The sequence below is a fragment of the Zophobas morio genome, unplaced genomic scaffold (assembly GCF_036711695.1).
Source record: "Zophobas morio isolate AGI-343-1 ecotype UQ-CSIRO unplaced genomic scaffold, CSIRO_AGI_Zmor_V1 ptg000023l, whole genome shotgun sequence".
In the NCBI taxonomy this organism is placed as follows: Eukaryota; Metazoa; Arthropoda; class Insecta; order Coleoptera; family Tenebrionidae; genus Zophobas; species Zophobas morio.
The window spans coordinates 11,532,335-11,549,339 of NW_026972128.1; the positions used below are offsets into that span (position 1 = coordinate 11,532,335).

The window sequence follows — 17,005 nt, forward strand, 5'->3', positions numbered from 1 at the left end:
TATTAATACTCTTAGCCGCTAAACTAATGGGAGTAATAGGTGTATACCTATTAATACCTACGTAAAAAAAGTAAAAGATGGTTAAACAGGAAATGGCGGACTAGGCAAGTAAATATGAGAAAGTCCGAAAACGGTGATTATGAGAATTTATTCCAAGAACTAAAAAATGACCCATGGATGTTTTTTAAATAATACACAAATGACCGTGCAAACCTTTAATAATAATCTGGCAAAGCTAGTGATACCGTATTTAGAAAAACATAGCAAAAGACCATCTCTTCCTCCAGAACTTCGTTTGTACTTATGTACTTAATCAATGTAATAACGTACAAGGGAACACCGAGTCTGACAAATGACAAGTGCTACAACAGAGAGGAAGGGAGGTAGAAAAAGTGATTTGATGGGTTATCCGTAAGTGCTGTTCCGTAAGATTCCAACCTTACGGAAATGTCCGTAACCACCCTACGTCGTACGGAGTACTTACGGATTACTGCCCATTCACAATGGACATAAGACATAAGAACGAGCGCATAACATAATTTACGTTTTTAGTCTGTGTCTGGCTTATGCTTATCTACGTTCACAGTGGACAGAGTGAACTCTGTAAGAATTGTTAAACTGCGCAAACGCAGAACGGAATAACGGCTAAACATAGAAACGGCTAACCTCAAACTGAGTCAATCAAAATATCTAACCTACAATTTCATACGATATTCGAACTTGACAACTCGCAGTACAGAACAGACTCGCAGTGTGAAGCTTTGATTATAATTTATATAATATAATCAAAGGTGTGAAGTGCCAAGTGCCAACTGTCAAAGGGAATTCAATAGCAGCATTCAAAAGTCCCTAGATTTTAACATAATTTTGACATAATTCGTGCACAAAGTTGAACTTGTTTCAACTTTGTGTACGCACACAAGGATTACATAAAACGTTCATAAGCATAAGAATTACGTTCGTCCACTGTGAACAGGGGTACACGTTTTCCATCGTTTCAACTTTATGTATTTATGTAAGCTTTATGTACTTGTTATGCCTTATGTCCATTGTGAATGGACAGTTATTGTGTATTGGTGTATTCCAATATCAGTGACGAAATTTTGTTACGTCTAACGCCATACGTCTTACGTGCTATTGTGTATTAAGCTTTATATTCGTAATAAAATTCTGACAAATACCGAAAAAGAAAGACTTCTTCCTCATATGTATGTTTTATATTTTATATTATTCACAGTTTATAAATATTTTTATTTATAAATTAATTATGTTTGAAGAAATATATTTATTGGAAACAATTTTGGTTAGCGTTTTATCATCCCAATATAAATACAAAACTTGACAACAATCGGCCCAGTACTTTCGGAGATTATCTCTTTAATAAAAATTCGAACAGACGGCAGACAGATGGACAGATATACAGACAAACAGGCAGACAGACAGACAGACAGGCAGACGGACGGACAGACTGACAGACGGACAGATAGAAGGAAACGGGAGACCTATTTCTTCGTACTCTAGAGGTCATGAATGGTCGAGAAAACGTAAAAGTAGAGAGTTCGCCAATGTGCTTGATTACAACACTTCCTTTGGTTACGATTTCTCATAAAAGCACTGCATTCTCAAATTTTCTGGAAAATGGAGTGAGTCATCCTTGATTTAATTAATAAAATAAACTGCCTCATTCATTAATTTTTTTGAGTAACCTTGTATAAATAATTGTAACAACTATGAGTGAATATTGACAAACCAGAAGTATAATAATATTTTGCATATTCTAGAGAGAGGATTTGTTAGGCAAAATTTTGAGATGACTTCATCAATTTTTTGGGAAGGGATAAATGAATAAATTTTGATTAAAGATTTACCATGATTAGGATAGCCTTAAAACGTTTAGATTTCAGAACATGCGGTTATGCAATTTCAAAGTACATTACAAAATGTTAGTATACAATTTTGATCTTTTTCCCAAAAATCTGGATGTCTAGGGTAAAAACTGAACAAAGATTCATAAATCACATGTAAAGGATTATCTTGTCTTATAAAATAAAAAAAATATATTATTGTAAATTTTAAAGCTGACGTCATCCCATTTGTGGTGGGAAATGATTAGTCAAATTTTGGTTATCAACTACATGAATACATGATATTCCTGCTGTACTTACATACAAAATTTGACAATTGGTCAATTAGTTTCGGAGATTACGTGTACTTATAATAAAAATCAACACAAACGCTAGACAGACAGTCGGACGGAAACGGAAGATCACTTTTTTGTAGTTCATGAAACGTCGAGAAAACATGAAAGTGTTAAGTCGCCCAATGGACTCGATTACTATTATACTTCCCGGAAGTAAAAATATAAACGACAATAGCTACATTACTCGTAGTTTTTAATGTCATTAATACGTACCTATGTTTTTAGATTAGAACGTAATTAATTTACAAATGTCAAATGTCCTAACCTCACAGAATAATAAGTTAATTCGAACTGTTTATTAATAATAAAAAATGTTAGGTAGAAAATATCACAATTTTTGGACAGTGTTTAAAGTATAATTAAAATTGACAAGAAAGTTGCTGTTGTTTGTAATATTTGTAATAAAGTATATTTTATATTATTCACAGTTTATAACTATTTTTATTGATAAATGTATTATGTTTGAAGAAATATATGCAGAATAAATAATCCGAGTGAAGCAGAAAATGTAATCGAATACGAAGTCATAAAAAGTTCTAAAATGAAGTGGAAAATGATGATATCAGGGTGAGATATAAATAAAAGTAATCATTTATTAATACATTTCATTGTACTAAACAAGTCCTGTCCTCTGGCAACTGAACATGAAACTGACATTTATTTGGCCAAAAAATTTAAATTTGGTAAATGTAAAAATTGGCGTCATTCATTGTGTAGTTTATTGAAAATTAGTAACGTAAAAATAATAAAAACTATGCATAATTATACTGCATAATGACACCTCATTAACTACTTACAAACCCTGGTTATGACACGTTAAGAACGAAGAACGTCAACTCCAGTCCAGATGAATTATTTAGTTTCACGTTTGTTTCTACTTGCATGGATTTTGAAATTGGAATTTAAAAAGAGGACAGCTAAAATGTATGAAAAGTTTACAGTGAGGTGCTCTTATCAGTTTGAGCTATGAGGGATTAAGACACTTCAGGTAGTGTGATATGATCTTTGAACCGGAATTGATTATCGTCCGTTCAGAAAACATGATGAACCCTATTACAATACTTCCTCAGCTTACTCTGCGGAAGTAAAAAATTACAAAAAGAAGTACATATTGTAACTTTAGAACTGAAAATATTTAGAATCAATATGAATATACGAGTATTTAAATGCACTGAATTATTAATTACACTTGGGAAAGTTTTAACCGATGTGCGTAAATAAGTTTCCTGCAAATTTTCATCTCCTCGATTATGTTCCGATAACTCTTCCGTACTTACAAGTTCCACTTCGCTGTGGTGTTCTTTGTAAAATCAACAGAATTTTACCGAACCAGCAAACTGGAAAAAACTGAGGTAGAATTTTTAATTTAATTCTGGCCAAAAGTTGAAAAACAAGTAGTTGAAACGTAAATTAAATACATCAAAAAAATGAAACACGAAATACCGGTGATTCTTTAAGTGACGATCGTAAAACCGATTGCTATTAAGCTCTTAAGCAACTCCATAACTCTGTTATCTGATGACCTGTGCCTTGTAATTAGGAAGTTATCAAATTGCCATATCCAATTTGGAAGTTCTGTAACAAGCAGTTATACACAAATCTTTGCTCTTGCCGGAATCACGAACAGTTGCAGTGCCGTGTCGTGACTTCTGCTGAAGCTAAGTATAAACATTACGCAACAGTAATATGTGAATAGTGAAGTAGTAATAACTACACAGTCCACTATCCGACAACGTTATGACGAATCTAAACTAATTAGATTGTAAACTATACTCCTGCATTGTTTTAATGCACCGACTTATATGCTATAGGCTACCTCAGCTCTTCATACTAAGAGCAATGAAAGAGAAGTGAGCGTCCTTCCCCGGAATTTCCCTAAGCTGAAAGCTACTACAGTTTAAATTGTCCATGCTACGAGATTTGATGTGTGACTTATATAAAAAATATGATTTATGACCTTATTAGGCGCAGGGAAAACAGGCCTCCCTTTCCTTCCGTTGAATACCCGCCTCTGTTTTATGCAGACTGTACTTTAAACTCCTCTTTCAACTTAGATTTGAGCGTGGTTTGTTTAGTGCCGTCCCTGCTGTCAATCTCGTCAACCCCATGCATTTTTATTTCCTTTGCATCTGCAAACGAACATATTTCCTGAAATATGGTGGTCGCTGGTGCATTTTCAGTACCCGAATCTCGTACGTGATCCAATAAAGCCACAGTGAACAGTCAATTTTCCGTTACACTTGTCTGCGGCACATATGGTGAATCTGATCATTGAACGTTTCGAATCCCTTTAAGTACGTAATTTCAGACATGTATGACGTATGAGAGTGTACTCCAATATGCAGCAGAAGATGTCTTGCTAAAAATGCATATGCTTGTCTGGGCAGAAGGTCGATGAATTATTATAGTGGAATATCCTTCAGAAGATGAATTTTAATGATTGCGCGTATTATACTGAAAGATAAATGGTGCAGGAGTTTTGCTGTATAACTTATAACATATTTCAAAAAGTAAAATTCAAGTTGATGAGAGGAAAAACGACACAAGATTTTTTCACGTGCAAGAACGCATCACGCTGCTGATTGATATCGTTTGAAAATTGGATTTAGGAACTCAATTTAGGACATGACTTTTTATGGAACTGCTGGACCCAATGTTATATTATTACCGAGGACTTTTTCTGTATTGCGATCAATTTGTGATTTATTTGTTCCTGATGTTACGGAATGATTTATGTCGTGTCTTTTACGATCGCCTGCAAAATATTATCCATACAGTTATTGCATTACTAGATATTAGTTTAAAATATATTGTATGTAATAAGTAATAAGTAATAACGTAATCCGCGATTTAGCACTAAAGGATGCAAATGCATGCATTTTCCCATATTTGTTTCCCTTTAAATGTGTTGGCAATTTAATGACATAAAGTGTATATTTGGTTGCATAACTTAGTTTTTATTTTTTATTTTTAAAGATTTCGATTATCAAAAAAATGTTGTAACTAACACCTTGGTTAATGGATAGTTAACAATATCTGGATTGTCAATAGCCTTTGTTACTCAACTCGTTTAAACATATTTCTATTTTTAAAACAATATTATTTCAGGGCAATATTTAATGGATATGTACTATATATTTAATTTGTTTGAAATTGATACATAGTAAATGGGTTTAATGACGTTAATATTTTATTGTATTATGAATATATCTGACATTATAATTCAAAAGTAAAAAAAAGTATTCATTAAAACGGAATATTGATATGAAATATTATTGTTTCATTCCACAAGCAAATATATATTACTGTATAAATAAATATAACATATACGAATATAAATTTGATAGGCTGCTCTTTTCTAATCGTTCTGTAGTTAAATTTATAAGTTTTGAGCATTTTCATGAACTGTTATTCTTGTTGTCAATTTCCATTCAGCACAATTATGTGTATATAACAAAAAAATATTCATTATGGTTTAAATTTGTATCGTTAGCAAAATGAATATTAAAAATGTTGGTTACTTTGTCACCACACCTAATTATCAGCAACCATTTCTTCCCAGCCAAAAAATATAATTTGAGCTTCTGTTTTATTTTTTCCGTAAATCTTTCCAATAGGAGCTCTACTGTATGCCAAACCAAAGAATATAATAAATAATGCATGCTTGCAGAGAGTACCATCAGACTCTATTCAGGCAAATATTTGAATAGGAATGTGCACTTAAAAGAGACGCAATTTGTTGAGTAAATACGGTGACAATTACTCTATTCTTTGGCAAATAGTCACTACGCAACACAATTTCATCGGCAGATCACACATTACACCCCCATTGAACCCTGTCCTTACAGTAAAATTCTTACTTTAAAGTTTAAACGGTTGCGAGCAAAAATGCCACTCACAACGCACATCTGCATAAAAACTTCCATTCAGCAATGTTTTAAGCAATAAGTCGTTATTAGTTTTACAGATTTACAAAAATTCAACCTGAAAATTTTGCATTCATTAAAACTTTATCCAGGCACCTCCATCTGCATATTCACTTCGATATGAAAATGCAAATCAGCTTCGACGTAGTAATTTCAAATTTATTACTTTCATAGAGACTAACTTTGCAGTGATTGCATTTCATGTTAAACTAGCGGGACCCTTTTTTATGAAAGATGTAGAATTCTGCATTCTATTACCTACTTTTGCAGAATCGGATGTTTAGTATACTTCTTAAATATGTCACTACGAAAATTAACATAAATTTAATTAATATGTAAAACATAAAATTAATATCAATGTTAATAAGAATGTGCTTCAAAGATGACATTAATTAATATAAAGCTAATAATATTTTATTTATGTATGTCATAGCTTGACTATATATTTTTCTCAGAGTTTTTCTTTCAGGCAAAAAAAACAATGCAGCATTTAGTTAAAAACTTAGAATTTGCTTTCTGTTAAGAAAGCGAAAAAACAATAGGAATTATTACTAAGTTTTTATGCAAAATACAATTGCAGAAAAATGTTTCAGACGAATTTTAAATTCGGTTACGTCTCGGAAAAAAAATTTCGCTTTCGTAAGCGGCAGACTATATCTTGGATTATTTGTATAAAATAAGAAAAGAAATGTAATTGCCAATTTAAAGTTTGCGTAAATTTTTCACCTTAGAGAAAATCAATACAGAAACGAAAATATGTAATAAAGAATTAACGACGCTTTTAAGTTCGATTAATCTTTAAAAGGAAATCTTAATGGCGGGATCATTTTATTGGTTGATCCATTAACAATAATTTAATCATCACGTCCTACCACTCTTCTAATGTCCACTAAACCATTTTAAGAGCACCGAAGTTGAAAAAAATGGGCCAATAAAAAAATTCCATCGACTTTCGTCCGTAAATAATTTTCCTTGAAGTAGAGTTCTGGATCTCGCCTCGAATAAAAGGAAATTGTCGTGTCAAGTTTGCTTGTATTTTTTATTTACTGGTCCAGAAAAGTATGAAAATTAAAAGAGTCACAATGAAAAATGTGTTTATGGAAGAACAAAACAGGCTGTAATAGCTCTGTCTTCCGTTTACATTGTTATCTGACCGAATTAAAATTGTGCTCGCTTGGCCTGTTGCCAAAGTCTTGCTAAGTTTATTTTATAGTAATTAAAGAATAAAAACGCTCTGAAAGAATTTCCCTTTTGCGAATAAAAGCTTTTGTAGGATTTGCTTAGTATTTTTTCTGAATTTTATTATTACTGCGACGTACTTTCCACATTCTTCAACAAAAAATTGTCAAGAATTTAGAACTGTAGATGTCTAAGTACATATTACGTAATTAAATAACTAATTATTAAATACTTCGATTTCTACAGGTTCGGATTCTTCACTCATCGAAAGCTAAAAATTGAATAATTTTGTGAAGGAATTCGTTCCAGCGTTAGACATTTGTTTAATTAATAAGTCTGAAACTTCCTTTACATAATTTGAGTGTTGAAATTCAATTTAATAAGGAACAATTGAAAACTTGACAAAATACGCAACACTTCCAAGTTTAATGAACGTGTCTGTGGTGAAAATTTTATTGAATGCTGCAACAACAGTCAGGAGGGTAAGTCCCCCTCGAAATCAAAGGATAATAACTTGGAATATAGCAACCCGATCCTGACGGATTTAATATTAATCAACGGAACGATTTCAAACAAAGCGTGTCATGTAATGTTACAGGGCCTATTAATTTCCGGGTTGAACGCAAATTGCATTAAACTTGCCGAAAGTTTGAGTGGATTCAAAATATTAGAATGTTGAAACCACGGCAAAATTAGCAAAATTAAGTTGTTAGGAGGGTCGACAACAACAATTTATAATAATAATCTGTTCTCTAATGGTTAATTTCTTTTTTAAAGTCCTGTGGATAAGTGTGAATGAGCTTTTGCTGAGATAATATATGGCGTCGTGAAGCTTTTGGAGGAGATAAATTTTGACTAGCAGTTACCACGCTGACGGCACTCTTAAAGCACATGTAAAATTTCAGTGCAGTTGTTAGCTCTAAAGTTGATTGTAAAATAATGTCACAGGATTTTGATTTTTTTTTTCGAAAATTCATATTTACGAAGTTATAAAATAAGGACGGATTAATAAACTACAGGTACAGAATCAGAAGTTTTAGGCAGAGGTTGTGATAACCTTAATGCTATTTTGCCCATTTTATGTGCGATTTATCCTGAAAGTTTCGAAAACAACAGAGCTCTTGGTGGCATTTAGAAATGGTTCATGATAAAAAAAAATTGGTCGATTTGGACTTGGCAATGAGTATGCAAAAGCTGATATTCTTCTACAAAAAACTAATATAAACGAGACTGTCAGAATATACAAACTCACAAAATTACGACGAATCCACTTCAAAAGAAAACGCCGGGAGAGGATTAACATCACTGTAAAGAATTAAATAGAAGAACTGAGAAAAAATGTGTTCAAATGCTTTTGTTGTACTATCCTCTAGTCTAGACAGGTACAAAGTCAATTTATTTTAGTTCAATATTAATTAGATAGACAGTTAGAATTATTTTATTGATTGATAAAAATTTTAAGACTGATAAATGGTAACTTAAAGAACATTTTTGTTATCGGAGATTAAAGTAACAACAAATTTTTAGTGTAGTCGTAAAACTTATTCATTAATAGACTATAAAATACTAGGTTTACTTATTTAGTAGGCACGGATTATGAGATTGCCTACAAAATTAGCATTACATAATTCGATTCCTTTCCCGGTCTCAAGAGCATAATGAAAAATGAAGAACTTGCAATTTAGCGGTAATTACATCGGAACTCGCATTGCATAATTTAGGTAAAATATAATTTTGGTAAGCCAGCGAGGCAGTGTTTAAGATTTCCACTAAATTATAGAACAGGTTAAGCTAGTTTAAAGGAGATTAATTTTATTTATTATTTACCATTAAATTTAAATTTTAGAAGAAAAAAAACTGGGCTCGTCCGGGATTTGAACCCGGGACCTCCCGCACCCTAAGCGGAAATCATACCCCTAGACCAACGAGCCGCGTTGGTCATTGCGCTCGCGGAGTGGTTCATCCAGGTCACGTGTGCCGATATTTCAATGTGGCAAGAGAAAATTGATCCTATTAACTCTCTAATTATATTAAAATATACGATAAGTTAGCCAATTTTACTGATGCTAAGATACAAGAAACGAAATAAAGGCTGTGTTCTCTTCAATGTTGGTTAAAATTGTACCGTTTAATAAATCTGTATATTAAGTGTGTTTGTTCTGTTTTCAATAACTTTGCCGACGGAAATTTGACATTCAATTTAATTGTCCCTTGATTAAACATGAATGGTAAAAATAACATACAAAGATGGAACTTCTAGGAACAAAAAAGATGTGGGCTCGTCCGGGATTTGAACCCGGGACCTCCCGCACCCTAAGCGGAAATCATACCCCTAGACCAACGAGCCGTTATTGCAATAACAAAACACCTAATTTCACGCCATATAATATTAAGTGAAAGTTTAAACTATAGTGTTTTAACGATAAATCCGGTGTACACATAGTTATGCTACAACCACCGAAGAGACACAGTAGTCAAAGTGCGTGATCAATGCGTGAACAATGAAGCTACCGTTCCTACTGACTAGAAAATACGCGTGTTGAAATTGAAATATAAGATCTTAAAATCGCAACTCCAGATCTCGTTGAGTAGGCGATTTTGTGGTGTTTTATTCAGCTCAACCATTGATTTATTATTTTAATGAAATCAGAATTTAAGGTTTATACTAGTTCACGTAGAATTATTGTTTTGATTGTGGCTGCTACTTTTTGTACTTTTCCTGGTTTTACTAGTGGAAATTAAATATCGATTTAATATTAGAGAACCTTCATGCTGGCGGTTCACTTTTACGTAATAACTGTACTTATTCGGCAATTCTAGTGAACTAACACTAACTTGCAGCCATTTGTTTTAAAAAATTATTTAATGTTGAAAATTTTACAACCGTTTCACTTTTCTTTTTATTTTTTAAATTTTATCAAACAAAATTACAGCACTTATTGTATTATTTACGACAAAATTTTAAAATATGTATATGGTAACTGTTTCCAACATTTTTCTGTTAAAGACCAACTGATTTCATTTACTTCATATACTAGACAAAATTGAACTATTTTTTATTAAAAAAAAAGTACTGCTATTTATCTTTCAAACTATATACATATATCCTATAATAATAGTGAAAAACGTAAGTATTCTTCGATTTATTTACCGTAATATTTGCACTCATGTGTTTCGTGTAAATCCTTTTACAGCGCTGAATCCACAAAAACAACAATTACATTCATCCTGTAATCAAATTATGCATTAATTGATGTTTTCAATTAAATTCTAACTAAATTTTATAGTGTAATGGGAATAAAAACTGTTGGACATATAAATTGTGGAATAACTGGTGCATGTTTTAGACAGCCGCAAACCAAATTCAACATAAAGAGTAATTTTAACGTTATGCATATGGTGAAAATTATTGGTGTATATTTATTGTTGAGATTAGCGTGATTAAATTAATGTTATCCTGTTGCTGTAATGAAAATAACATGGTAACAAAATAATAATTGGCTGATTGTAGAAAAAACTACCTGTACGTATTATTTTTAACACTTCTTACGGATTTTGAAATTTTTTAATTTAATAAGAACATTGATTTTTTTTATACCACACACTGGTGTGCTATCGTATTTATTAAGTCACGGAAACATTCAATATAACCCCGATTAAACATAAATTGGCTTTTATTTAAAATGTAGTCAATTTTCTAACATTTTTATCTATAAATAACATGAACTATTACATTATAACGCCAAATGATTATAGAGTTTTCAAGTATTTTTATACAATATATGTCTTTCATTAAAAATGAAAATGATCGTAATTTTATTTTGTTGGATATGATATAAATATATTGTTTAGATAATGCCAACGTGGTTGGCGAAATGCGTTGACAATTTTACTAATTTTGTATTTTCGCTGTTGTAGGGTAATAAACGTTATAAACTTTAAGCGTCAAAATTCAAACTTCTTAAATTAAATTTCGAATAAAATTGTCTGTTTTCCGACTCATGAATTATTGGTTGCCTATACCACAGGGGTGAAAACTGACAAGAAAAATTTCACGACGACAAAAAGTCTAAAAACAAAAACTTTTCATCAATAGAAAAATTCATTGACATAAACGTTTGACAATTATTGACATCAAACAAGTAAACAAAAATTGACTAAAATTCAAGAAGGTTTGTTACATGAACAAAATCAGTAAGCTTTTATGCTTTTAGCAGTTTAGTTATGTGCGAAATTACCCTCAAATCTTCATAGTAAACCCTCTATACATAGTTTCACTTTACGTTCACTATTAATATTCAGCTCTTTCAACATGCACAAATGAGCTCTAACAGGAGCGGAATGAAAGTGTTTGTATTCGTAATTTTGAAACATGTGTCCTTGAATAGCAGAAGTTTTCTCTAACCCATTTTTTTTATTTTAAATATTTGAAATATTTCAAATATTCTTAAAAGTTAAAGTAAAAACCTTAATACTTTTTTGCAAATTACATTTTTGGATCAATCAAATGATACAACAATAACCTGCTTCAAACATTCTTAGAAGAGAACGCTCAATAACTAATTTTTAAACAGTTTCACCGGAAATGACATCAATTTTCTTTTTTTTTTATACAAAAGGGTATAATTTTTCAATACATTCAATAGTGCCCTCTTTTGTCTTTTCAACAATATATCACATGATACGATGTTATTTACGTGAATGTTTTAATACGTCTTTAAAATATATAAAAAAAGAAATTTAAAACGACTATATACAACGAAGTATTTTAATAAAATCAAACTTTAAAGCAAAATAAAACGATACAAAAACAAAAACTTTAAATTAAATTTTCAAATTGACGAGGTTCTGCCTTTAAACAACATTCTGCTGGATGAAGTAGATCTCTACTTGTTACTATTTGTAATATTTCTGGATTAATCCTATCAAATTCTACCCTAATTCTTTGGTTAAGGTCTTCTAATAAGTCCCTTAGAGGTTGCTGACACCCTATCTTTTAAATAGCCCCACAAATAAAAAATCGAGAGGTGCTAGATCTGGAGATCTGACAGACCACCAAATTACTCCATTTTTTCCAGTCCATCTATGAGGAAATGTATCATTTCAATAATCTGTTATTATTCACGTGTTATGTGGTGGTGCACCATCTTGCTGGAAATACAATCATTCTTTCTCTCAAGACGAGTGGAACATTTAATAACACGGGAAGTTCGTTTACCAGAAATTCTAAATAAATTTACGAATTTAGATTTCTTTCGTAAAATTTAGGCCCGATAATTTGAATATTGGTAATTCCACACCAAACGTTGATTCCCCAAATGTGTTGAAAATTACTTTCTCTCAGTCAGTAAGGATCTTCTGAAGCCCTGTAATGGGAATTATGTCGATTCACAATTCCATTATTATTAAAACGAGTTTCATTTGACCATAAAATATAACTTATGATACCATTTTCACGTGCCTCCAGTAGCCAAGCAATAAAAGCCAATATTGTTTCAAAATCAGGTGGTACTAAAGCTTGATGTAAATGAATTTTATAAATATGATATTTGGCCGTTTTTAAAATTCTTTGTATAGAGGATTTTGAAATATTCGTTTCTTCGTGTATTTGCCTGATGGAAATATGAAGATCCACATTAACCCTCCCCAAGACACCGTAGGTACGTTCTTCATCTGTTCGCTTTTCGTAAAAAGACTGCGTTTTTTTTTTTGAAGACCCAGATTGTTCTAAATTTTTTGCTAATCTTGCGAAATACACACATTTTGGTTGTTGTCTCTTCGAAAATCTTTCTTCGTATAATGTTCTGGATTGTTTTCTATTTCGCCTACACTCTCCGTAAATAAGTATCATAATCATATCTAACTTTTCGGCATTGCTGAATCTTTCGTTTTCTATTTCTTCACACTACAATATTTTATTTATTTTAATTTAGAAGTGATAAGCCATAACACGAAAATAAGAGGAAACGTTGCTTGAGAAACGCCACCATATTATTATTATTTTTTTTTAATTCACAAGCGTTTTAAAGCTTCTAGCTCTGTTATACCGAGTCTCCGAGTCACTGAAAAGAGAAAAAAAAAGCTCACTTTTATAACTGTACTCTTTTAGATTTTGAAAAAAAAGTTGATGTCATTTCCGATGAAACTGAAGCTAATACGATGCCAATAGTCTACTCATTTAATATATTGTATTACATATATTGAACATGCCTAAGTTCAAGTTTTATGTTTTAAAATATGTAATTGAGATATTTGAGTGGAAGAGGCACGCTGGGATATGAATCTTTTGCTCAAAATAATACAGTATCGTTAATAAAAAATTCGTAAACGTACAGTTTGCAGCCATACAATTTAAATAGACCTAAGCAAAACACGATAAAAGTGCCTAAAGGGGATACTATTCGTGGAAATGACAGTTTAACGATACCCGTTGTAACAAGATGGGTTGTTCCAAACCCCCAAACAGCCGACAAAGCAGAACACGTGATGTCTTATTCTTGTAAAATTTCAATTTACTGTGCTCTGTTATAATAGCATATAAGATTGAATGATCCAATTTAATGTAAATATGCCTCAACAGTGTTCAATGCAGACTTTTTATTATCATCATATTCAAAATTTATACTTATGGTGTCGTGGTCACAAATGAACTGATTTATTTAAAAGTAATTTTTGCATTACTTTTTTCAAATACAGTGGCTGTTGACAGCAGACGAAAAAATATCACCGAGCCATAAATACCTCAGGATACGGTTAAAAGCTCCTCAGGAATAAGGGCCTATAAAACTCAGCTTCGCGATGTTCAGAGTCACGCAGATGTTGTTTGAAAGCACGCTACTGTGTGTCTGTGTCAAATATTCCAACCCTGATCTTCACCACAAGGTTTATTCATTAAATTACTTAAATTAGGTTTTCCCTAGGAAAACTAACAAAGGTCGAATTGTTATAATGTTCAAATTTGGTGCCGTACAAAAGTACAGTTAGTTTTTCAAGCAAAATTTTGTTATTTTCTCTGTAACCGTTGTGCAAAAGCCATTCACTCTTAAATTAGTTGAACAGAAGCAAGATTTCATTAATCACATTGTTGACTCTAAAAACACACAGAACATCATTATTTTATTATACATGACATAAGTTTTTTGTGGGTTGGCTTTTCTGTTTAATCCGCCCAAAAAAGCTGTTTGTCATATGTGTAATTTCATTTCCGGCAAAAGTAACCACATAAGTTCATATCTGAAAAAAAAACATTATTTTCTTTGTAAAAACGAAATGTCCACTGACGTTAAAGGTTACTAAAAATAACCGGCTATTTGCTTTCCGAAATTTGTTGTAAATTTAAAAATAAAATTGGATTTATAGCCACCAAAAATTAAGAAAAGTGCATTTGTTTGTTCTATAATAATTAATGCGAAAATAAAATAGAAAATTTCCAGTGTGTACAAGCCGTTTCCATTTAGGGTTGTAGAAATGGCTTATTTACGGTTATCGATTTTGCAATTAAGGTGTGTTCGGTGCCATATTTTACCACGATTATCGATAACGATGGCAAATGTAGCTGTGCTCCATTATTTAACTGGCAATTTTTCAGTATTGTTTATTCATTACTAACATAAAGTAGAAAACAGAAATAAGTATTAATAAAAGGGATCGTTAGGAGCAGGCTAAAATGTCATTATGTGCGTAAAATGAGTAGGCTCAACAATAACTCAATCATGACAGTCTTTGCTTGAATAAACCTCCTGTAAATACAAAGGGGGAACACAATGGATGCACTTTTTGTTGGGAAACATAAAGAAATTTTAACAATGAAAAAATACGATTGTTAGAATCTGCGAAATTACGAAATTGATTACACAAAGGAAAAATGATAACCTTAATAATAATATTCTATCGATGAGAGCCGGATTTTCTTTAGTGGCTAAAACTCACTACGCATTTTAATGGGGCGATTGGAATAGAGCCATTGTCAATTTGCGTCGACTGAATGTGCTATTCTCGTCTTTGCTAATAAAATTCGTGGTTCTATTGGTTGCTTGAGTAATCCACTATCCACTATACTTGGATTAAATCGTTTTTGAAATAAAAATCTTCAACTTACTTAATACTATAAGTTGTAAAATTCCAATGAAATATAAAACTAAAACACTCTCGTAACAGTTTCAGTTACATGTATAACACAAACTTTCGCGGCAAGATAGAAAAACAATGCTACCAACTCTCAAAACACATAACTATTTTTTCTCCTTAATCCAGTTCCCGTATCATCAAAGAATAGAGATGTTGGAATAAAACAACTTTATCTGAGCGTTGCACACAAATACACCGGCAATTTCTTCCCCGAATTGATTGTTTTCTATTGAAATGGTAGCAGGATACGACTTCTTTCTTATTGTATTTACCTCTAGCCTTTGTAAAGAAATTTACGACGGAGATAGAACTGGCATAATATAACACACATACATTTTAAACGTGGATAGAATGATCGAAATGTAGAAAGAACGAACTCTCGAAGTCGTTTTCAGTAACTGCTATGAATAATTGATGAAAAGTCTTCGGACCATTATATTAGTCTTGCTACATGTTTTTTCTGGGATCGCTTAACGACGTACATCACTAAATTAAAGTTGATTTGAATGATGCTGAGATATTCCATTATTTGGTTTTTATTTCGGCTTGCATTATAAACAAACTCAAACATTAGTTGAGTTAAATAATTCACATTTTTATACATTTAACAACCGCATCCACAATATGTGATTATTTACTTATAGTAGAGGTTTTGTTGTGCAAAATAAATTTCAATAATTATGTGTTATAAATTAAAAACTGTGTGTAGAAAAAGAATTGAGAGAAATGAAGCTTGAACAGTAGTAAAAAAGACCTATCGACGATTTTGTTACACATGCATTATATTATACACGTTAAAAAATCAAGACTGATTCATAAACCACAAGTGTAAGAGTATGTTATTTTATAAAGTGTAAATAACATTTACTATGCAAAATTTTGAGGTGATGTCATCACGTTGTTGGTGGGGATGATTACACTACTTCCTTAGCTTACGCTCGAAAAGCAAAACATGTAAAAAATTCGCTCTGATATTCCGACATATTGTGTTCCACGGACAAAGGAAGTTGTGTCTAAATAATTTAAGATCATTCTGTTAAGAATTGGTGAACAGCGTTTTGTTCTTGAAGAGCCCTACTAGAAGTTTTAACTATTGAAATCCTAATTCACACAACCACTTTTGTTTTGTTAAGCTGTTTACTAACATTTGTAGTTGTCGGAAACGTCGGCATGCTTTACACTGTTAATCACAATTTATCACTGTTTATTTCTCCACCTTCTGGGCAATCTCACGTAGGAAATAAGGCATAGCTGTCAACGTCTCTCTTTTTATGTCTGTCATACCGTACGATCAATAAAAAACGTTCTCAAAACAGTTCTTAAAGAAACAGGCACTGTGATGTGAAATATTAACATTTTTTTGTAATTTATTTTCTTCATATGACACTATGAATGTTCTAAAATTGTGGAGTTTTCCTATGACAAACCTAAACAATGTATTCATGAATTAACTATTTAACCATTTGTAATTGCTAATTAAAAAATGTTGTAAATATAAAGGGTTATTCTGTTTTTCATTTTGTATTTTGACAACATTGCTGAAATAGATGATTGTTTTAATTAAGCAAAAATA

General features: G+C 31.7%; 1 protein-coding gene and 2 non-coding genes across 3 annotated transcripts in view; all 3 read right to left on the reverse strand.

Moving 5' to 3' along the window:
* The window catches only part of LOC135134368 (pikachurin-like), a 147,632-nt gene that overhangs the window by 76,316 nt on the left and 54,311 nt on the right, over positions 1-17,005 (reverse strand). The window lies entirely within an intron of this gene.
* Positions 9,165-9,236, reverse strand: Trnap-agg (transfer RNA proline (anticodon AGG)). The gene has a single exon. It is a non-coding gene; the product is annotated as a tRNA-Pro (tRNA).
* Trnap-agg (transfer RNA proline (anticodon AGG)) lies at positions 9,581-9,652 on the reverse strand. The gene has a single exon. It is a non-coding gene; the product is annotated as a tRNA-Pro (tRNA).